The sequence below is a fragment of the Ranitomeya imitator genome, chromosome 1 (assembly GCF_032444005.1).
Source record: "Ranitomeya imitator isolate aRanImi1 chromosome 1, aRanImi1.pri, whole genome shotgun sequence".
Taxonomy (NCBI): Eukaryota; Metazoa; Chordata; class Amphibia; order Anura; family Dendrobatidae; genus Ranitomeya; species Ranitomeya imitator.
The window spans coordinates 870,643,472-870,668,393 of record NC_091282.1 but is presented as its reverse complement, the minus strand read 5'-3'; positions in this window follow the sequence as shown (position 1 = coordinate 870,668,393).

The window sequence follows — 24,922 nt, the reverse complement described above, 5'->3', positions numbered from 1 at the left end:
CCAACAGCAGTCATGGGGGGCTTTCATTTAGCTTCGCCTATTCCCGTCCCCATCTTTAACTTTGTTATGACTGTTGTATATGAACTGTTAAATTGTAAAGCGCTGCGGAATATGTTGGCGCTATATAAATAAAGATTACTATTATTATTATACTCGCATGACACTCGTTCTTCTCTTCTGGATCAACACCAGAGCGATTTTTTTTTTCTTGCACAGATGAGGGAGCCCTAAAACTGGAGATTTCTTTCTATTTTTTAATTCCAGTGCCTCTCCATTTTTGAGAAATAGCCCTCTCTTCCTTGTATGTAAATCTAGTCTTAATCACAAAGGATGCATGATCCTCAATTCTTATTGCGGATCAAAACAAATAAATATTAATGGCAAGTGTCAAGTACTCCAACTACACGCGTTTAAAAATATCAAAATTCTGTTTTTATTGTTTGGTTTTTGATGGAGTAGGATACAGATGTGTCTTTTATATAATTTTAAAATAAGAAGAGTATTATAGAATCCTAGAACAGTATCTTAACTTTATCACTTGACTATCACCTCCATTAGTTAACCACAATTTTTAACATATTTCCTCTTACTGTCATGAATGTGACAGATTGGACAAGGGAAAACATAACTTACAAAACTTACAAACACAACCTATGAATGAGTGAACAAAAGTGGGTTATTCCCTTGTTGACACTCCAACATTTAGAGCAGATTTGCACACTTTGAAGCGGCAACAAAATATATTTGTAGGGACACGTGTGGAATCCGCTATGTAATCCAGCTTACATTTATTCTGGAAAAAACACTCACCAGCAAGATGGAATGGAGGAAGAACGCCAATATGCACTTGTTCAGCGGAGCCCTATGTCTGTTGGGGACTCCCAAAGTAGATGAGTTCCCTGAAGGTACCTTGCAAAATGGGATCACTTTTGGGGGACTTCTGCTATTTGGGCACTTTAGGGGAGCTGCAAATGGTGCCCACAAACTATTCCTGGAATCTCTGCACCCCGAAAGCCAAATGACGTTTTTTCTTTTCTGAGCCAGGCCATGTTCCCAAACACAAAAGAGAATAGTAAAACCAAAAACACTCAGTTTGAAAAAATGTTGCAGTAATCCGCAAGTGCTAGTAAAAGATGTAAAAAACAGGGTATTTGGTTGATACGTTTTTTGCAAAAAATGTATACTAAGCTGCTCTACCAATCTTCACGGTATACCCTTATCAGAGCAGTCCTAACTAATGTATGCAATCCCTATCTGATGTATTTAAAAACCTGATCATCTGTATATAACCTGTGTGAACAGGGTTCAGAGAGGAAAAATCCATGTGTGCATACAGGGTAGAACAGCTTTTGTGCAGATAGCCCAAGAGGAGTGGTGGAACTGTTCCCAAACAGTATAATTATATGACCATAAAGAGAGTATTACTGCAATGTAATATTTTATGGGGAACTTAATTCTTATTAGCAATAGTAAAGATGAAACATTTTGGGGACAATTCATTAAGACTGGCATTGGGTACACTAGTCTTAATGAAGGAGATCGCTGTAGTACAATGCACATAATTGAGTAAGAATCACATCTGCAAACTTGTGTGCACCACTACCACGTATTTAGTCCAGTCAGGGACTGCAGGATATTTCTAGAGTACCCTTTTCATAAATTTAGCATAACTGGCCAGCACTGGCATGTAAACACCAAATGTCACAATTTTTTTTTCTGCTGACACCCACAAACAATTATGGCTAGTTTTGCACTCTAAAAGCCAAATAGTGATTCTTCCATGTTGAGTCCTGCTGCGTGCACAAAAAAGTACTTTCTGACCGCATATTGGGTATTCCCATATTTGGGAGAAATTGCATAAAAAAGTGTGGGGTCCATTTATTCCTATTGCCCCATGTAAAATGAAAAATATTGTGGCTAAAACAACATTTAGTTGGAAAAAATATATAGTAATTTTTAATTTTGAAGTCCCAATTTTATCAACTTTTATGACACACATTTGACTCCACAAAGGGCACTACACCCTAGATAAAATCCTTGAGGGGTGCAATTTCCAAAATGGGGTTATTTGAGTGGGGTTTTGGTTGTTTCAGCACCTCAGAGGCTCTGCAAATTCAGCATGGTGACCACAATCAATTTCAGACAAAATGGAGCTCCAGAAATCAAATAGTGCTTCTTCTCTTTGAAGTCCTGCTGAGCACACAAACAGTAGTTTTGAACCACAAATGGCAGATTTATCTCCAAACACCATCCGCCTCACAGCATGGAAGAAGTCACTTATATAAAGTTATAAAAGAGGATTTCTCAGCAACAACACATCTGATATGAGGCATAGAGGTAAGACTGTTTTCAGCATTGTATAACCTGTATGCCCATATTAATAGTTTAGATAGGTGAGATATGATGACAGATTCCCTTTTATTTCTGTCTAGCAATCTGGCCTTCCAGAGACAATTCTGGGTTTATGTGATGAAAAACATCTATCTTAGTCTAGCTGTTCACGGGATTTGTAGAAGTCTTAACCTCTAAGGGTATGTGCACACGTATCTGTGAGGCCTGCGGATTTTTCCGCAGCGGATTTGATAAATCTGCAGTGCAAAACCGCTGCGGATTTTACTGTGGATTTATCACGGTTTCTATTGCGGATTCCGCTATGGGTTTACGCCTGAAGTTTTCTATTGGAACAGGTGTAAACCAGCAGCAGAATCCGCACAAAGAATTGACATGCTGCGGAATGTAAACCACTGCGTTTCCGCGCATTTTTTTCCGCAGCGTGTGCACTGCGGATTTCGTTTCCCATAGGTTTACATTATACTGTAAACGCATGGGAAACCGCTGCGGACCCGCAGCTGCAGATCCGCTGCGGATCCGCAGCAAAATCTGCAGCGTGTGCACATACCCTTAACGAGCACCACAGCTTAAACCTGCCAGCAGGAGTTTGCTAAATAAACTACAGGCATTGTTAGGTTGGCAGTGTTATACTGATTAAAATGATACTTTGGGTGAAGAAATCCTTCTTGTGGTTTCAGCTAATGATATGTCCGTGCTCCGAGGCGGGACTGTAGGCAGAGTTATCTTGGTGCACTAGGTCAAAGAAACCAAGGAAAGAGCTGCCCACAGGCTGCTCAAAAGCACCAACATGTTCTTCATCATAGAGACAGACTGTTTGTGCTTCGGAACAACAAATAATGATGAATTGAGACTGGAGAGTGGGTACGGCAAATCATGATGAATTAAGACTGGGTGTGGGTACAACAAATGATTATGAATTGAGACTGGGGGTGAGAGACAGCAAATGATTAAGAATTGAGACTGGGGGTGGGGTGCAACAAATGATTATGAATTGAGACTGGGTGAGAGCAAATAATGAACTGAGGGGGTATCCTGTTACTGTGCAGGGTGGCACTATATTGTTTTTTCTTCATCTGACGTAGTGTAGAAACTGGGGAAAAAGTGGGGAATGTGCTCTGGCACTGGTACTCTAGATAACTGTGTGTTATTTTCTGCAGAGGCGAGACCTGGCTGGAAGAAGTGATGGTGGTCTGCGCTGGATGAAGAAAAGCGAAGATGAAGGACTTCAACTAGAGATGTCACTGGAAAGTCAGTGTGTTACCTGTGCACTTACACTATACACTTTATACAGAGCTCCTGTGTATAATGTCACTGGTGATCACTGTATTACCTGTACACTGACACTATATACAGAGCTCCTGTGTAATCTCACTGGTAAGTCAGTGTGTTACCTGTACACTGACAGTATACTCTGTATACTATATACAGAGCTCCTGTGTATAATGTCACTGGTGAGTCACACTATTACCTGTACACTGACACTATACTCTGTATACTATGTAAAGAGCTCCTGTGTATAATGGCACTTAAGGTAATATATTAGCATTCTTTATAATGAGCTGCATTGTAGTATTCGGTCACTATGGGGTGGTAATATGTAGTCTGGTCATGGTGTGGCTATATTTGCTACTTGTATGTGGTATTATTCATTTATTATGTAGCGGTAATATGTGGTCTGGTCACGGTGTGGTGGTATTTGTCCCTTGTATGTTGTAGAATACAGTCACTATGAGGTGGTAATATGTGGTCTGGTCATTGTGTGATGGTTTTTGTTCCTTGTATGTGGTATTATTCAGTCATTATGTGGTGATAATATGTGGTCCGGCCATGTTGTGACGGTATTTGTTCCTTGTATATGGTATTATTGATCATTTTAAAAAATGTATGTGACACATTACCTTAAAGAAAAATATTTAAAAATATACATAAGAAGAGTATTGGGTATTTTAGGAAATGTTTAATAGGTTAGAGTAGAGTAGGTCCTGACCTAAAGAATCTACCTTGTCATGGTGGCGGCTTAAAAAATATTTTCACCAGATCAAAAACTGATGGTTATGTATGTGATATGGTGTTTGATGGGAACTCTTAATGTGTGATGACATGATGTAGAAGTGGAGTATTTCTAAGAGTGGGAGGTGGGACTGTGGAAGGTTTGAGAGGTGGAGGCAGAGCTGGGGTGAAGTCTGGGAGGAGTCTCAAGAGGGCCTGAAAATGTTGCTAGTATGGGCCTTGAAATTACTGGAGGCAGCCCTCACGTCGAATGTCCACACATAGCACCAGCCTAGCCAAATTCAAACAAATGGTATTTCTTCTACAACACCCACATTTATAAGCTAAAATGAGGTCAAGTATAGAACCATGTGATGATTATTTATTAACTTATTTTAAAAAGTGCATATTTCAAAATCCATCATTACAAAACAGAAAGACTACAAAAATCAATAGTGGTATATCACCCTTCAATGGTGCAACAAATTTTCTTTTCAATATACAACAGCATAGTCCCAAGAGTGGATCATGCATAATACAGTAACTTTAGATAACATACATATTCCAAATTGTTACCACATAGTGCAAAATGAACACCATATCCTATCATACTAAACAAACAGCCATAATATTTTGACATTTGACTACAAGTCCACTTGGACAGCACACACACTCTTAGGCCGGAGTCACACTACAGCGAGATACGGCCGAGTCTCGCAGGTTAAATACAAGCTCTGGCACCGGCACTCTGGAGCGGAGCGTGCGGCTCCATGTATTGCTATGCGGCCACACGCTCCTCTCTGGAGTGCCGTCACCAGAGCTTGGTTTTAACCTGCGAGACTCGGCCGTATCTCGCTGTGTGTGATCCCGGCCTTACTGCTAAACTGGACAGCTCTACAGGTCCCAGCCATCCTAGTCAGGTGGCTGGAAAGAGCCTGTGCCATCCATGGCAATTGTGTATTTTAGGCAGAGTATATTTTGCTACAAATTAACCCCTTCCCGACCCATGACGCCACGTAGGCGTCATGAAAGTCGGTGCCAATCCGACCCATGACGCCTATGTGGCGTCATGGAAAGATCGCGTCCCTGCAGATCCGGTGAAAGGGTTAACTCCCATTTCACCCGATCTGCAGGGACAGCGGGAGTGGTAGTTTAGCCCAGGGGGGGTGGCTTCACCCCCTCGTGGCTACGATCGCTCTGATTGGCTGTTGAAAGTGAAACTGCCAATCAGAGCGATTTGTAATATTTCACCTATTATAACGGGTGAAATATTACAATCCAGCCATGGCCGATGCTGAAATATCATCGGCCATGGCTGGAAATACTAATGTGCCCCCACCCCACCCCACCGATCGCCCCCCCAGCCCCCCGATCTGGCCGGTACACTGCTCCGGCTCCCCTCCATCCAGTGCTCCGCTCCCCCCCGTGCTCTTGTCCGCTCCCCCCCGTGCTCCAATCACCCCCCCGTGCTCCAATAACCCCCCTGCATTCCGATCCACCCCCCCCGTGCTCCGTTCCACCCCCCCGTGCTCCGTTCCAGCCCCCCCGTGCTCCGTTCCACGCCCCCCGTGCTCCGTTCCACGCCTGCCGCTCTCCGATTCCGCCCCCCGTGCTCCGATCCCCCCCCGTGGTCCCCCCCACCCCATCATACTTACCGATCCTGCCGGGGTCCCGTCCGTCTTCTCCCTGGGCGCCGCCATCTTCCAAAATGGTGGGCGCATGCGCAGTGCGCCCGCCGAATCTGCCGGCCGGCAGATTCGTTCCAAAGTGCATTTTGATCACTGAGATAGATTATATCTCAGTGATCAAAATAAAAAAAATAATAAATGACCCCCCCCTTTGTCACCCCCATAGGTGGGGACAATAAAAAAATAAAGAAATTTTTTTTTTCCACTAATGTTAGAATAGGGTTAGGGTTAGGGGTAGGGTTAGGGGTAGGGTTAGGGTTAGGGGTAGGGTTAGGGTTAGGGGTAGGGTTAGGGGTAGGGCTAGGGGTAGGGCTAGGGTTAGGGTTAGGGGTAGGGTTAGGGGTAGGGTTAGGGGTAGGGTTAGGGCTAGGGTTAGGGTTTCGGTATGTGCACACGTATTCTGGTCCTCTGTGGATTTTTCCGCTGCGGATTTGATAAATCTGCAGTGCTAAACCGCTGCGGATTTATGGCGGATTTACCGCGTTTTTTTCTGCGCATTTCACTGCGGTTTTACAATTGCGATTTTCTATTTGAGCAGTTGTAAAACCGCTGTGGAATCCGCACAAAGAAGTGACATGCTGCGGAATGTAAACCGCTGCGTTTCCGTGCAGTTTTTCCGCAGCATGTGTACAGCGATTTTTGTTTCCCATAGGTCTACATTGAACTGTAAACTCATGGGAAACTGCTGCGGATCTGCAGCGTTTTCCGCAGTGTGCACATACCTTTAGAATTAGGCTATGTGCACACGGTGCGGATTTGGCTGCGGATTGGCCGCTGCGGATTTGCAGCAGTATTCCATCAGGTTTACAGTACCATGTAAACATATGAAAAACCAAATCTGCTGTGCCCATGGTGCAGAAAATACCGCGCGGAAACGCTGCGTTGTATTTTCCGCAGCATGTCAATTCTTTGTGCGGATTCCGCTGCGTTTTACACCTGTTCCTCAATAGGAATCCGCAGGTGAAATCTGCACAAAAAACAATGGAAATCCGCGGAAAATCCGCAGGTAAAACGCAGTGCCTTTTACCCGCGGATTTTTCAAAAATGGTGCGGAAATATCTCACACGAATCCGCAACGTGGGCACATAGCCTTAGGGTTAGGGTTGGAATTAGGGTTGTGGTTAGGGTTGTGATTAGGGTTATGGCTACAGTTGGGATTAGGGTTCGGGGTGTGTTGGGGTTAGTGTTGGAGGTAGAATTGAGGGGTTACCACTGTTTAGGCACATCAGGGGTCTCCAAACGCAACATGGCGCCACCATTGATTCCAGCCAATCTCGTATTCAATAAGTCAAATGGTGCTCCCTCACTTCCGAGCCCTGACTTGTGCCCAAACAGTGGTTTACCCCCACATATGGGGTATCAGTGTACTCAGGATAAGCTGCGCAACAATTACTGGGGTCCAATTTCTCCTGTTACCCTTGTGAATCTAAAAAAATGCTTGCTAAAACATCATTTTTGAGGAAAGAAAAATGATTTTTTATTTTCACGGCTCTGCGTTGTAAACGTCTGTGAAGCACTTGGGGGTTCAAAGTGCTCACCACATATCTAGATAAGTTCCTTGGGGGGTCTAGTTTCTAAAATGTGGTCACTTGTGGGGGGTTTCTACTGTTTAGGCACACCAGGGGCTCTGCAAACGCAATGTGACGCCCGCAGACCATTCCATCAAAGTCTGCATTTCAAAAGTCACTACTTCCCTTCTGAGCCCCGACGTGTGCCCAAACAGTGGTTTACCCCCACACATGGGGTATCAGCGTACTCAGGAGAAACTGGACAACAAATATTGGGGTCCAATTTCTCCTGTTACCCTTGGGAAAATAAAAAATTCTGGGCTAAATAATTATTTTTGAGGATAGAAAACGTATTTATTATTTTCACGGCTCTGCATTATAAACTTCTATGAAGCACTTGGGGGTTCAAAGTGCTCACCACACATCTAGATAAGTTCCTTTGGGGGTCTAGTTTCCAAAATGGGGTCACTTGTGGGGGGTTTCTACTGTTAAGCCACATCAGGGGCTCTGCAAACGCAATGTGACGCCCACAGAGCATTCCATCAAAGTCTGCATTTCAAAACGTCACTACTTCACTTCCGAGCCCCGGCATGTGCCCAAACAGTGATTTACCCCCACATATGGGGTATCAGCGTACTCAGGAGAAACTGGACAACAACTTTTGGGGTCAAATTTCTCCTGTTACCCTTGGGAAAATAAAAAATTGCAGGCTGAAAGATCATTTTTGAGAAAATAATTTTTTTTTTTTATTTTCATGGCTCTGCGTTATAAACTTTTGTGAAGCACTTGGGGGTTCAAAGTCCTCACCACACATCTAGATTAGTTCCTTTGGGGGTCTAGTTTCCAAAATGGGGTCATTTCTGGGGGATCTCCAATGTTTAGGCACACAGGGGCTCTCCAAACGTGACATGGTGTCCGCTAATGATTGGAGCTAATTTTCCATTTAAAAAGCCAAATGGCGTGCCATCCCTTCCGAGCCCTGCCGTGCGCCCAAACAGTGGTTTACCCCCACATATGGGGTATCAGCGTACTCAGGACAAACTGGACAACAATATTTGGGGTCCAATTTCTCCTATTATCCTTGGCAAAATAGGAAATTCCAGGCTAAAAATCATTTTTGAGGAAAGAAAAATTATTTTTTATTTTCATGGCTCTGCGTTATAAACTTCTGTGAAGCACCTGGGGGTTTAAAGTGCTCAATATGCATCTAGATAAGTTCCTTGGGGGGTCTAGTTTCCAAAATGGGGTCACTTGTGGGGGAGCTCCAATGTTTAGGCACACAGGGGCTCTCCAAACGCGACATGGTGTCCGCTAACAATTGGAGCTAATTTTCCATTCAAAAAGTCAAATGGCGCGCCTTCCCTTCCAAGCCCTGCCGAGTGCCCAAACAGTGGTTTACCCCCACATATGAGGTATCGGCGTACTCGGGAGAAATTGCCCAACAAATTTTATGATCCATTTTATCCTACTGCCCATGTGAAAATGAAAAAATTGAGGCGAAAAGAATTTTTTTGTGAAAAAAAAGTACTTTTTCATTTTTACAGATCAATTTGTGAAGCACCTGAGGGTTTAAAGTGCTCACTAGGCATCTAAATAAGTTCCTTGGGGGGTCTAGTTTCCAAAATGGGGTCACTTGTGGGGGAGCGCCAATGTTTAGGCACACAGGAGCTATCCAAACGCGACATGGTGTCCGCTAACGATGGAAATAATTTTTCATTCAAAATGTCAAATGGCGCTCCTTCCCTTCCGAGCCTTACATGTGCCCAAACAGTGGTTTACCCCCACATGTGAGGTATTGGTGTACTCAGGAGAAATTGCCCAACACATTTTAGGATCCATTTTATCCTGTTGCCCATGTGAAAATGAAAAAATTGAGGCTAAAAGAATTTTTTTGTGAAAAAAAAGTACTTTTTCATTTTTACGGATCAATTTGTGAAGCACCTGGGGGTTCAAAGTGCTCACTATGCATCTATATAAGTTCCTTGGGGCGTCTAGTTTCCAAAATGGGGTCACTTGTGGGGGAGCTCCAATTTTTAGGCACACGGGTGCTCTCCAAACGTGACATGGTGTCCGCTAAAGAGTGGAGCCAATTTTTGATTCAAAAAGTCAAATGGCGCTCCTTCCGTTCCAAGCCCTGCCGTGCGCCCAAACAGTGGTTTACCCCCACATATGAGGTATCAGCGTACTCAGGACAAATTGGACAACAACTTTCGTGGTTCAGTTTCTCCTTTTACCATTGGGAAAATAAAAAAATTGTTGCTAAAAGATAATTTTTGTGACTAAAAAGTTAAATGTTCATTTTTTTTTCCATGTTGCTTCTGCTGCTGTGAAGCACCTGAAGGGTTAATAAACTTCTTGAATGTGGTTTTGAGTACCTTGAGGGGTGCAGTTTTTAGAATGGTGTCACTTTTGGGTATTTTCAGCCATATAGACCCCTCAAACTGACTTCAAATGTGAGGTGGTCCCTAAAAAAAATGGTTTTGTAAATTTCGTTGTAAAAATGACAAATCGCTGGTCAAATTTTAACCCTTATAACTTCCTAACAAAAAAAAATTTGTTTCCAAAATTGTGCTGATGTAAAGTAAACATGTGGGAAATGTTATTTATTAACTATTTTGTGTCACATATCTCTCTGGTTTAACAGAATAAAAATTCAAAATGTGAAAATTGCGAAATTTTCAAAATTTTTGCCAAATTTCCGTTTTTATCACAAATAAACGCAGAATTTATTGACCTAAATTTACCACTAACATGAAGCCCAATATGTCACGAAAAAACAATCTCAGAACCGCTAGGATCCGTTGAAGCGTTCCTGAGTTATTACCTCATAAAGGGACACTGGTCAGAATTGCAAAAAACGGCAAGGTCTTTAAGGTCAAAATAGGCTGGGTCATGAAGGGGTTAAGGATTTATCCACACCATTGGTAGTATTTATTGATGTATGAGATGCAAAAATTTGGCATAAATAATTATCAGTTCATGGAGTCCTTCAGATTGATTCAATATCTGTTTGACTAGAGGTCTAAAAAAATGACATTAATTTTTGATTATCTATATAAATGCTTTATGTTTAAATATTGTTAAAGTGGTTTTCCTAGAACTGACACATCACCTATTCACATGTGAGGTAATAAATGTCTGATGACAAATGCTTTGACTCCATCAACCCCTGGGACCTCTACTAATCACAGCAATGGAGTACAATTTCCTCTGTTGAAATAAAGTGTTGGTCGACCACGTGCAGTGCTGCTTCATATGTCTATGGGACTGCTAATAATCGCTTTGTGCTGTGCTAATTAAAACAAAGGGCATATGACCTTTTGATGATCAGTGGGGGGGTGGTTTGGACATTGGGGCCCTTAGTGATCGGACACATATATCCTGTAAATAGGAAATAAGTGTTGATTCTGGGCAAACCTTTTTAATAAATTCCTTTATTTGCACAAACAAAAAAAAAACTACATTTTTGTTTTTATGGAAATATAATTTATAGGATACAATAATCCACTTTTTTTTAATTTAAAGTAAACTCTCTCCTTGATTTAGAAAACGCTTAACATCTCTTTTCCAAGGAACGTTCATTTACATAAACAGACAATCCCAGATAAAAATTTCCATTAGACAGAGGTGAAATGGATCAATTTTCTCTGCCAAGACAAATCCTATATCTTGAGCAGATATGGTCATTATTGCAGTAGCCCCATTTCAGAAATAATGTATTAAAAAATCAGCAGATAGCAGCCATTTCCAGATTTCCAATTATCTTTAAGAAAAGCTTATTCTGTGGACAATAAAGCACATTATTGCACAATATGATACAGTCCATAAAGATCGCAATGTTTTATGAAAGGTTAAAGAAAGCTCAGCACATTTAGGAGAATGTCATAACCCACAAAGTCTTTGAAGACTTAGCTGTGTGCAAAGGTCTGCCTGGGAAAAAAAAACAATCTGCTTTACGGAAGGTAATATTCATGTTAATTGATTCCGTTTTTATTTTAGAAGAAGTTGATGAATGTAAAATAAAACTGTAAATATACCATAAAGCATGCCACACTGATCAAACAGTAATGTGAAAAGATAAAAGCACCTCGCTGAGAACCTCCAAACTATTTCCCTTTACGAGATTGTTCCAATTTATCTGTGAGTATAAATGGTCCAGAAAAATGTTCAAGATGTTGATATACAGACTGATATTTAATATACAGGAAGGCTAGTTCCAGTTGCTAAATATTTCCCAATGTCATGCACTATTAAATTGCGTATTCATAGGCGTTGTTTCTAAAGGATTTACAGAAAAAAAACCAGGACCATTTATCTTATCGTCGTAGGACTAGCCCATGTAACCGTATTTGTATCCCCTTGCTCGTCAACTTTTAAGGGACCGCAGTAGTATACAGTATTTCCTAACATAGGATTTATCAGTGGGCAAATTTAGAAAAGTAGAATTCGAAAAACAGGGCTAATTGCTTCCAAAAACATCATGGGGTGGATTCATCAAGAATCGGGTCACACACAATTGAACTACGCCAGTCTTTAATAGAGTAGAAGATGCTAAATTCATGAAGATGCGCACATTACTTAATGAATTCATCACATCTTATAGGCACCATCACTTTTACTGAATTGATCAGGCGGGTATGGCTGCGCCTCCTCCTGGTTCCTCCCCATATCCGCTCATTTCGGCAAAGCTGATTGAAACTGATGTGAAAATGGCAAAAGTTTTTGCGTAACGTGATTTTTTCGCCACTTTTCTGGAATACAATTTTTGATGAATTGTCCCCCTTATCTATCTATGGGTCTGGATTTTTTTTTTAGTTCAGAGTAGTTTTTAATCTTGCATGGTCGTGCTACTAGAAATCAGTCTAGTAACTAAAGGTACCATCACATTTAGCGATGCTGCAGCGATCTAGACAACGATCACGATCGCTGCAGCGTCGCTGTGTGGTTGCTGGAGAGCTGTCTGTTATGATCAGGTAATTCAGAACCACAATGGACCTTGAAGTTCAGAGCACACAAAGTGACCTGACAATTACCAAAAACATAGGACGAGCTCTGAGACGTGGGAACTCTGCTGACCGCAATCCCTAATCCTATCACACCACACTAGAGGTAGCCGTGAATTGCGCCTAACGCTCCCTATGCAACTCGGCACAGCCTGAGAAACTAACTAGCCCTGAAGATAGAAAAATAAGCCTACCTTGCCTCAGAGAAATTCCCCAAAAGAAAAGGCAGCCCCCCACATATAATGACTGTGAGTAAAGATGAAAATACAAACACAGAGATGAAATAGATTTAGCAAAGTGAGGCCCGACTTACTGAATAGACTGAGGATAAAGAAAGATAGCTTTGCGGTCAACACAAAAACCTACAAACAACCACGCAGAGGGGCAAAAAGACCCTCCGCACCGACTAACGGTACGGATGTGCTCCCTCTGCGTCTCAGAGCTTCCAGCAAGCAAGAAAAACCAATATAGCAAGCTGGACAGAAAAAATAGCAAACAAAAGTAACACAAGCAGAACTTAGCTATGCAGGATAGACAGGCCACAGGAACGATCCAGGAGGAAGCAAGACCAATACTAGAACATTGACTGGAGGCCAGGATCAAAGCACCAGGTGGAGTTAAATAGAGCAGCACCTAACAACTTAACCTCATCACCTGAGGAAGGAAACTCAGAAGCCGCAGTACCACTCTCATCCACCAAAGGAAGCCCACAGACAGAACCAGCCGAAGTACCACTCACGACCACAGGAGGGAGCTTGGCCACAGAATTCACAACAGTACTTCCCCCTTGAGGAGGGGTCACCAAACCCTCACCAGAGCCCCCAGGCTGACCAGGATGAGCCACATGAAAGGCACGAACCAGATTGGCAGCATGGACATCAGAGGCAAAGACCCAGGAATTATCTTCCTGACCATAACCTTTCCACTTAACCAGATACTGGAGTTTCTGTCTCGAAACACGAGAATCCAAAATCTTCTCCACTATATACTCCAATTCCCCTTCAACCAAAACCGGAGCAGGAGGATCAATAGATGGAACCACAGGTGCCACGTATCTCCGCAACAATGACCTATGGAACACGTTATGGATGGAAAAAGAAGCTGGAAGAGTCAAACAAAAAGACACAGGATTAAGAACCTCAGAAATCCTATATGGACCAATGAAACGAGGCTTAAATTTAGGAGAGGAAACCTTCATAGGAATATAACGAGATGACAACCAAACCAAATCCCCAACACGAAGTCGGGGACCCACACAGCACCTGCGGTTAGCGAAACGTTGAGACTTCTCCTGGGACAAAGTCAAATTGTCCACTACATGAGTCCAAATCTGCTGCAACCTATCCACCACAGTATCCACACCAGGACAGTCCGAAGACTCAACCTGCCCTGAAGAGAAACGAGGGTGGAACCCAGAATTGCAGAAAAACGGCGAAACCAAAGTAGCCGAGCTGGCCCGATTATTAAGGGCGAACTCAACCAAAGGCAAAAAGGACACCCAATCATCCTGATCAGCAGAAACAAAACATCTCAGATATGTTTCCAAGGTCTGATTGGTTCGTTCAGTCTGGCCATTTGTCTGAGGATGGAAAGCCGAGGAAAAAGACAAATCAATGCCCATCCTAGCACAAAAGGCTCACCAAAACCTCGAAACAAACTGGGAACCTCTGTCAGAAACGATGTTCTCTGGAATGCCATGTAAACGAACCACATGCTGGAAAAACAATGGCACCAAATCAGAGGAGGAAGGCAATTTAGACAAGGGCACCAAATGGACCATCTTAGAGAAGCGATCACAAACCACCCAAATGACCGACATTCTTTGAGAGACGGGGAGATCCGAAATAAAATCCATAGAGATATGTGTCCAAGGCCTCTTCGGGACCGGCAAGGGCAAAAGCAACCCACTGGCACGAGAACAGCAGGGCTTAGCCCGAGCACAAATCCCACAGGACTGCACAAAAGAACGCACATCCCGCGACAGAGACGGCAACCAAAAGGATCTAGCCACCAAATCTCTGGTACCAAAGATTCCAGGATGACCAGCCAACACCGAACAATGAACCTCAGAGATAACTTTATTCGTCCACCTATCAGGGACAAACAGTTTCTCCGCTGGGCAACGGTCAGGTCTATTAGCCTGAAATTTTTGCAGCACCCGCCGCAAATCAGGGGAGATGGCAGACAAAATTACCCCCTCTTTGAGAATACCCGCCGGCTCAGGCAAACCCGGAGAATCGGCCACAAAACTCCTAGACAGGGCATCCGCCTTCACATTTTTAGAGCCCGGAAGGTACGAAACCACAAAGTCAAAACGGGAGAAAAACAGCGACCAACGAGTCTGTCTAGGATTCAACCGTTTGGCAGACTCGAGATAAGTCAAGTTTTTGTGATCAGTCAAGACCCCCACGCGATGCTTAGCTCCTTCAAGCCAATGACGCCACTCTTCGAATGCCCACTTCATGGCTAGCAACTCTCGATTGCCAACAACATAATTTCGCTCAGCAGGCGAAAATTTCCTGGAAAAGAAGGCGCATGGTTTCATCACCGAGCAATCAGAACTTCTCTGTGACAAAACAGCCCCTGCTCCAATCTCAGAAGCATCAACCTCGACCTGGAATGGAAGCGAAACATCTGGTTGACACAACACAGGGGCAGAAGAAAAACGACGCTTCAACTCTTGAAAAGCTTCCACAGCAGCAGAAGACCAATTGACCACATCAGCACCCTTCTTGGTTAAATCAGTCAACGGTTTAGCAATACTAGAAAAATTATTGATGAAGCGACGATAAAAATTAGCAAAGCCCAGGAACTTCTGCAGACTCTTCAGAGATGTTGGCTGAGTCCAATCATAAATGGCCTGAACTTTAACAGGGCCCATCTCGATAGTAGAAGGAGAAAAAATGAACCCCAAAAATGAAACCTTCTGAACACCAAAGAGACACTTTGACCCCTTCACAAACAAAGAATTAGCACGCAGGACCTGGAACACCATTCTGACCTGCTTCACATGAGACTCCCAATCATCCGAGAAGACCAAAATATCATCCAAGTATACAATCAGGAATTTATCCAGGTACTCTCGGAAGATGTCATGCATAAAGGACTGAAACACTGATGGAGCATTAGAAAGCCCAAATGGCATAACCAGGTACTCAAAATGGCCTTCGGGCGTATTAAATGCTGTTTTCCATTCATCGCCCCGTTTAATACGCACAAGATTATACGCACCACGAAGATCTATCTTGGTGAACCAACTAGAACCCCTTCATCCGAGCAAACAAATCAGACAACAGCGGCAAGGGGTACTGAAATTTGACCGTAATTTTATTTAGAAGGCGGTAATCAATACAAGGTCTCAGCGAACCATCCTTCTTGGCCACAAAAAAGAACTTCGCTCCCAATGGCGACGATGACGGGCGAATATGACCCTTCTCCAAGGACTCCTTCACGTAACTCCGCATAGCGGCGTGCTCAGGTACAGATAAATTAAACAGTCGACCCTTAGGAAACTTGCTACCAGGAATCAAATCGATAGCACAATCACAATCCCTATGCGGAGGTAGGGCATTGGACTTGGGCTCATCGAATACATCCCGGTAATCAGACAAGAACTCTGGTACCTCAGAAGGGGTGGATGATGAGATAGTCAGAAATGGAACATCACCATGTACCCCCTGACAACCCCAGCTGGACACAGACATAGATTTCCAATCTAATACTGGGTTATGGACTTGTAGTCATGGCAACCCCAACACGACCACATCATGAAGATTATGCAACACCAGAAAGCGAATATCCTCCTGGTGCGCAGGAGCCATGCACATGGTCAGCTGGGTCCAATACTGAGGCTTATTCTTGGCCAAAGGCGTAGCATCAATTCCTCTCAATGGAATAGGACACTGCAAGGGCTCCAAGACAAACCCACAGCGCCTAGCATACTCCAAGTCCATCAAATTCAGGGCAGCGCCTGAATCCAGAAATGCCATGACAGAATAGGAAGACAAAGAGCAGATCAAAGTAACGGACAAAAGAAATTTCGACTGTACCGTACCAATGGTGGCAGACCTAGCAAACCGCTTAGTGCGCTTAGGACAATCGGAGATAGCATGAGTGGAATCACCACAGTAGAAACACAGCCTATTCTGACGTCTGTGTTCTTGCCTTTCAGCTCTGGTCAAAGTCCTATCGCACTGCATAGGCTCAGGTTTATGCTCAGATAATACCGCCAAATGGTGCACAGATTTACGCTCACGCAAGCGTCGACCGATCTGAATGGCCAAAGACATAGACTCATTCAGACCAGCAGGCATAGGAAATCCCACCATGACATCCTTAAGGGCTTCAGAGAGACCCTTTCTGAAAATAGCTGCCAGCGCACATTCATTCCATTGAGTGAGCACGGACCACTTTCTAAACTTCTGACAATAAATCTCTATCTCATCCTGACCCTGACACAGAGCCAGCAAATTTTTCTCTGCCTGATCCACTGAATTAGGTTCTTCATACAGCAATCCGAGCGCCAGGAAAAACGCATCAACATTACATAATGCAGGATCTCCTGGTGCAAGGGAAAATGCCCAGTCTTGAGGGTCGCCACGTAATAAAGAAATAATGATCCTAACTTGTTGAACTGGGTCACCAGAGGAGCGGGGTTTCAAAGCCAGAAATAGTTTACAATTATTTTTAAAATTTAAAAACTTAGCTCTATCTCCAGAAAATAACTCAGGAATAGGAATTTTAGGTTCTAACATAGGATTCTGAACCACTAAATCTTGAATGTTCTGTACATTTATAGCGAGATTATCCATCAAAGAGAACAGACCCTGAATGTCCATGTCCACAACTGTGTTCTGAACCACCCTGATGTAAAGGGGAAAAGAAAGACAGAACACAGTGCAAAGAAAAAAAAATGGTCTCAGAACTTCTCTTTTCCCTCTATTGAGAAGCATTAGTACTTTGGGCCTCCAGTACTGTTAATGATCAGGTAATTCAGAACCACAATGAACCATGAAGTTCAGAGCACACAAAGTGACCTGACAATTACCAAAAACATAGGACGAGCTCTGAGACGTGGGAACTCTGCTGACCGCAATCCCTAATCCTATCACACCACACTAGAGGTAGCCGTGGATTGCGCCTAACGCTCCCTATGCAACTCGGCACAGCCTGAGAAACTAACTAGCCCTGAAGATAGAAAAATAAGCCTACCTTGCCTCAGAGAAATTCCCCAAAGGAAAAGGCAGCCCCCCACATATAATGACTGTGAGTAAAGATGAAAATACAAACACAGAGATGAAATAGATTTAGCACAGTGAGGCCCGACTTACTGAATAGACCGAGGATAGGAAAGATAGCTTTGCGGTCAACACAAAAACCTACAAACAACCACGCAGAGGGGCAAAAAGACCCTCCGCACCGACTAACGGTACGGAGGTGCTCCCTCTGCGTCTCGGAGCTTCCAGCAAGCAAGAAAAACCAATATAGCAAGCTGGACAGAAAAAATAGCAAACAAAAGTAACACAAGCAGAACTTAGCTATGCAGGATAGACAGGCCACAGGAACGATCCAGGAGGAAGCAAGACCAATACTAGAACATTGACTGGAGGCCAGGATCAAAGCACCAGGTGGAGTTAAATAGAGCAGCACCTAACGACTTAACCTCATCACCTGAGGAAGGAAACTCAGAAGCCGCAGTACCACTCTCATCCACCAAAGGAAGCCCACAGACAGAACCAGCCGAAGTACCACTCACGACCACAGGAGGGAGCTTGGCCACAGAATTCACAATAGCTGTCACACAGACAGCTATCCAGCGACCAACGATGCCGGTCCCCTGGTAACCAGGGTAAACATCGGGTTACTAAGCGCAGGGCCGCGCTTAGTAACCCGATGTTTACCCTGGTTACCAGCGTAAACGTAAAAAAACCAAACACTACATACTTACATTCTGGTGTCTGTCCTCCGGCGCTCTGCTTCTCTGCACTGTCAGCGCCGGCCAGCCGTAAAGCAGATCGGTGACGTCACTGCTGTGCTTTACGGCTGGCCGGCGCTCACAGCCAGTGCAGGAAAGCACAGCACCGGGGGACAGACACCGGAATGTATGTAGTGTTCTTTTTTTTTACGTTTACGCTGGTAACCAGGGTAAACATCGGGTTACTAAGCGTGGCCCTGCGCTTAGTAACCCGATGTTTACCCTGGTTACCAGTGAAGACATCGCTGAATCGGCGTCACACACGCCGATTCAGCGATGTCTGCGGGAGATCCAGCGACGAAATAAAGTTCTGGACTTTCTGCTCTGACCAACGATGGCACAGCAGGATCCAGATCGCTGCTGCCTGTCAAACTGAACGATATCGCTAGCCAGGACGCTGCAACGTCACGGATCGCTAGTGATATCGTTCAGTGTGAAGGTACCTCTAGACCTTATTCCATACTTTCAGTGGGTAAAAAAGGTGATCCTTAAAAAATTTAGCAAAAGTTTTATTTCAAGTTTCAACTTTAGAGTATGGTCGCACGTAGTGGCTGTCTGATTGCCAAGGAGCTGTTTTCCCATTGACTTGATGGATGATTGATAATAGCTGTGTGGTTTACCCACAAAACCGCATGGACGTCATCAATTAACAATCAGTGTTAATGGGTAATTTGACAACTGTCAGGACTTGCATGTTTTTTTTCCTACAAAGTGGCTGTTAAGTTGGACCGTACCCTGAAACTTTGAAGTTAATGTTCCGCCAGTCTCAACAGCAAAACAGAATATCATATGTCAAATATGTTTCTAGATCTAATAACTTGTAGTAAGAGTTTTTCTTCTCTTTTTGAAGTATAGTTATAATAGATGCAGTTTTATTCTCTATATACCAAGTCATCTGATGATTTAGATTGTTGTCTTGTTAAAAAAAAGAAAAAAAGAAAAACTCACAGCTGGGTTGCTACATGGCTTAAGGCAAAAGGCAATTTGAAAAAAAATCCTGTGCTTTGGGAGGTGGATGTTTATTAAAATGTTGCAGCTATTAAAAATATATGAATCATCATTGGCCATTCTATGTGATCCAGTACCAACACCTTTCAGGCATCTAGCACGTGACATTAGCTAAAACATAGCAATTATGACTGTCAACTCGGCTGCTCAGTTTCACGATAAATCAAAAAGTTGTAGCTTACTTTGGATCAAACACAAAAGTCCTCGCTTATTTGGGATGTGTGTTTGCTAACAGCGCCCTGAAGTGTGCATCAGTGGCTAAAAATCTTATGCCAGATATAAAGTAAATTACAAATGGAACACAATCATATATTATCAAGGATATTAGATATTTAAAGAGTCCACTTTTGCTATATATTTTTTTCTTTACTAAATGTCCTGCAAAACAGTGGGAGGCCTGGTCCCGAACACTCACTGATTGCTCAAAAAATTGCCCTGAAGCGTGCTGCATAACAGGCAAAACCTCTGAGCGCTTGCAAGAAAGCACACTCACAGAGCGGTGGATAGGCTCAAGAAAAAGTCCATAAACCAAAAAATTGTGCCAATATTTTTCGTTCATCAGGTCTTCCAATAAATTGTATCAAAAGAGATCAGAGAGTTATATATATATCCCAAAATGGCTCCAATTAAAATTACCAATTGTCCCCCACAAAAAGCTCAGATGATGTAGAAATAAATAAATAGCCATCCAAAGAACATTATATTGTATTCACTTTTTATTCCTGTTTTCCTATTTAATGCTAGAAAACATGAAATTATTTTGTAGTAATTCAATGTTGGTGCCATGAAAAATGTCTCAAACAAAACATATATACTGTGTATATATATATATATATGTGTGTATATATATATATATATATATATATATATATATATAGTCTATGGAATAATACAAAAAAATTCATCTTTGAACATCAATACTTCTTTGCAGTGAAAGGGTTCCCTCTCGTCACAGGGAATCAGCAATACCTATGACAAAATATATACACTGTATACTTCTCTATGTACTGTATATATCTACTATATAAAGCTGAATGTGTGTATGTGTGTGTGTGTGTATGTGTGTGTGTATGTATGTCCGGGATTGGCATCTGCACCGTCGCAGCTACAGCCACAAAATTTTGCACAGTCACATGTCTGGACCCCGAGAGCGTCATAGGCTATATTGTGAGGCGAAATTTTAACCCCGCGCGTTCCAATTCACCAAACAATTTTGCCCCTATCTACATAATGGGGAAAAAAGTGAAAGGAAAAGTGTTGGAGGAGTCGCAGCTACAGCCACAAAATTTTGCACAGTGACATGTCTGGACCCCGAGAGCGTCATAGGCTATGTTGTGAGGTGAAATATTAACCCCGCGCTTTCCAATTCACCAAACAATTTTGCCCCTATCTACATAATGGGGAAAAAAGTGAAAGGAAAAGTGTTGGAGGCGTCGCAGCTACAGCAACAAAATTTTGCACAGTCACACGTCTGGACCCTGAGAGCGTCATAGGCTTCGTTGTGAGGTGAAATTTTAACCCCGCGCGTTCCAATTCACCAAACAATTTTGCCCCTATCTACATAATGGGGAAAAAGTGAAAGGAAAAGTGTTGGAAGCGTCGCAGCTACAGCAACAAAATTTTGCACAGTCACACGTCTGGACCCCGAGAGCGTCATAGGCTATGTTGTGAGGTGAAATTTTAACCCCGTGCTTTCCAATTCACCAAACAATTTTGCCCCTATCTACATAATGGGAAAAAAATGAAAGGAAAAGTGTAGGAGGCAAATTGACAGCTGCCAGATGTGAACAAGGGGGACTTAAAGAATGAGAGCGATGGCGCCAAAGAGTATATACCGATCAGTTTCTAAGGTGGGGCCCCGACATGGGATACTCACCACACACGGGGATATGAACACACACAAAATGCGCCACACACTACCACGTGCTTGAACACATATTACCCTCAGCACACATTTCACCACAAATACACCAACCTCGCCACATAAAAGTCAAAACACAAAAGTCGCCACTCAAAACTCGCCACGCGCAGAACTCGCCACATGCAAAAACTAGGCTCTTGCAAAACTCGCCACAAGTGCAAAATTCTCCTCATGAAAAACTCGCCACACGCAAAACTTGCACACGCGGAAAAATTGCCACATGCACAAAAGTTGCAACACATGCAAAAGTTGCCTCACACAAAACTTGCACATACTCAAAAGGCACCACACATAATACTCGCAACGCGCAAAACTCGCCATGCGCAAAACTTGCTGCACACAACTTGCTACACTAACCTGTCACATGTAACTCGACACACAAAAAGTTGCTACACGCATGTTGCTACACAAAACTCATCTCACAAAAGTCGCTACATGCATGTCGCCACACGCAACTCAACACACACAACTTGACAAACGAAACTCGCCCTAAAACACACACAAGTCTGGTATTATCCTTCAAAAATAAAAATCTGATTAATAAGCAGACAAACTACAACAATTGCACCATATAGGAAATACGGCAGCTGTCAGTCACATGACCTGTCTATTATGTGTATGTGTGAGCTAATATATACTGCCAGGGGGAGGGCTTCCTGTTGGCTGGGGATTTATCAGGCTGCCAATTTAGCTTACAAATACTGAGGTAAAAATACTGAGCAAATAACGTGTGAACGAGGTCTAATACAGGAGGAGATGACACACAGGTATATACTATATACAGGGGAGATGACACACAGATATATACTATATACAGGAGAGATGACACACAGGTATATACTATATAGAGGAGGAGATGACATATAGGTACATATATATATATAAGAGGAGATGACATACAGGTATATACTATATACAGGAGGAGATGACATACAGGTATATGCTATATATAGAAGATGACATGCAGGTATATACTATATGCAGGAGGAGATGACACTCAGATATATACTGTATACAGGGGAGATGACACACAGGTATATACTATATACAGGAGGAGATGACATACAGGTATATGCTATATATAGAAGATGACATGCAGGTATATAATATATGCAGGAGGAGATGACACTCAGATATATACTATATACAGGGGAGATGACACACAGGTATATACTATATACAGGAGGAGATGACATACAGGTATATACTATATATAGAAGGAGATGACATTCAGGTATATATATATAGGGGAGATGACACACAGCAGGTATATACTATATACAGGGGAGATGACATACAGGTATATACTATATACAGGAGATGACATACAGATGTATACTATATTTAAGGGAGATGACAAACATGTATATACTGAGGTGATGAGGTGAAAATGAGAGGTGTGAGGTGAAAATGAAATGGTGTGAGTGCAAAATGAGAGAAGTGAGGAAAAATAGTGGAGTGATCAGAAAATGACAGATGTGAGGTTGAAATGACAAGTGTTAGGGGGGAATGAGAGGAGTGAGGGAGAAAATGAGAGGTGTGAGGGAGAAAATCAGAGATGTGAGGGGGAAAATGAAAGATGTGATTGGGAAAATGAGAGGCGTGATGGGAAAATAAGGGAAGTGAGGTGCTATAACTAACCACAGATATTTACTATGCCCAGGCAACGCCGGGCTCTTCAGCTAGCATATATATATATATATATATATATATATATATTATGGTGTTGACTGCTTGAAAAAATATGTATAGATGTGTTTAAAACGTTCTACAATTAGAGAATTAGAGACAAGATAATTAATTTGCAGGACTCCAGTCCATTGCTCAAGTTAGTAATGTTGGATGGAAGACTAGCGAATTTCCTTACTGCCCGGCATTCACAGCTCTTCTTTTGATTAGCCGGACTGGTGCGACATCATTATTGCAGCATGAAGCACACATGACATCATGCCAGCTAATCAAAAGAAGAACAGGCCTCCAGTCAACTAGTCACAGATTACTGACCTGGTCATTGTACCAGAGTTTTATTTATTATTATTATGCTTCTCTTTCCTTGCGCAGGCATGTACTACGGAGGACAGAGAATGAAATTCAATCCAATATTGCAGCCAGCATGCAGCCAGCGGGTAAGGAAAGGGTGAATCAAACACCCGAAAACTCCACCCATATGACCGAAAACCAGTCCAAATTCAGGTGACAGGTTCCCTTTAACAGTTGTACCTAGCATTACAGCTCAGTCCCATGTAAGTGACTAAAAACAATGTCCAGCACCAGGAATGAAACTATGGGTCTGTCATTTGGCTGGTTATTCAGGGTCCTGGAAGATCACCTAAAAGGGAATCTGTCACCTAATTTTGGCCCTATAAACTGCTGCCACCACCATCAGGGGTTTATCTACAGCATTCTGTAATGCTGTAGATAAGCCCCCGATGTAACCTGAAAGATAGGAAAAGCAAGTTAGATTATACTCACCCAGGGGCGGTCCAGTGCAGTCCGGTCCGATGCACGTCGTGGATCGGGGCCTTCCATCTTCATTCGATGACGTCCTCTTCTTGTCTTCCTGCCGCAGCTCCTGCGCAGGTGTAATTCTCTGCCCTGTTGAGGGCAAAGTACTGCAGTGCGCAGGGAAAGTCAGAGAGGCCCAGCGCCTGCGCACTGCAGCACTTTACGCTGCCCTCAACAGGGCAAATCAGTACACCTGCACCGGAGCCGCAACAGAAGCAAAGAAGAGGACGCCATCGTATGAAGATAGGAGGCACCGGACCTGCGGCGCCCATCGGACCCTAATTGAACCAGGACCGCCCCTGGGTGAGTATAATATAGCCTCTTTTTCTCATCTTTCAGGTGACATTGGGGGCTTATCTACAGCACTACTGAATGCTGTAGATAAGCCCCTGATGGCGGTGGCCGCTATTTATAGGGCCAAAATTGTGTGACAGATTCCCTTTAAATATTTGCTGGTATAATGGATCTGGGATAGTAATTTTAATAGATGGTGGCAAGTGTTGCAGCCATGATATATACATACATATATTATATACAATACCATACAAACGTTTTAGGCAGTTGTGGAAAAAAGCTGCTTTCAAAAATAAAAGTAACAAAATGCAAAGTGAATGAAAAAAGAAATTTAAATCAAATCAATATTTGCTATGAACACTCTTTATCTTCAAAACATAATCGCTTCTTCTAGGCACACTTGTACACAGTTTTTAAAGCACTCAGCAGGGAGGTTGTATCAAACATCTTGAAGAACTAACCACCACAGATCTTCTGTGAATGTCGGTTTGGGCAAATCCTTCTGTCTCCTCATGTAGTCCCACACATAGTTGATGATGTTGATATCAGGGGAAGAGGCCACATCATCATTTCCAGTACTTCTTGTTCTTCTTTACACTGAAGATAGTTCTTAATGACATTGACTGAATTATATGTACTCTGACACATCTGTGTCATAATAAGGCAATGTTTCTCTAGAG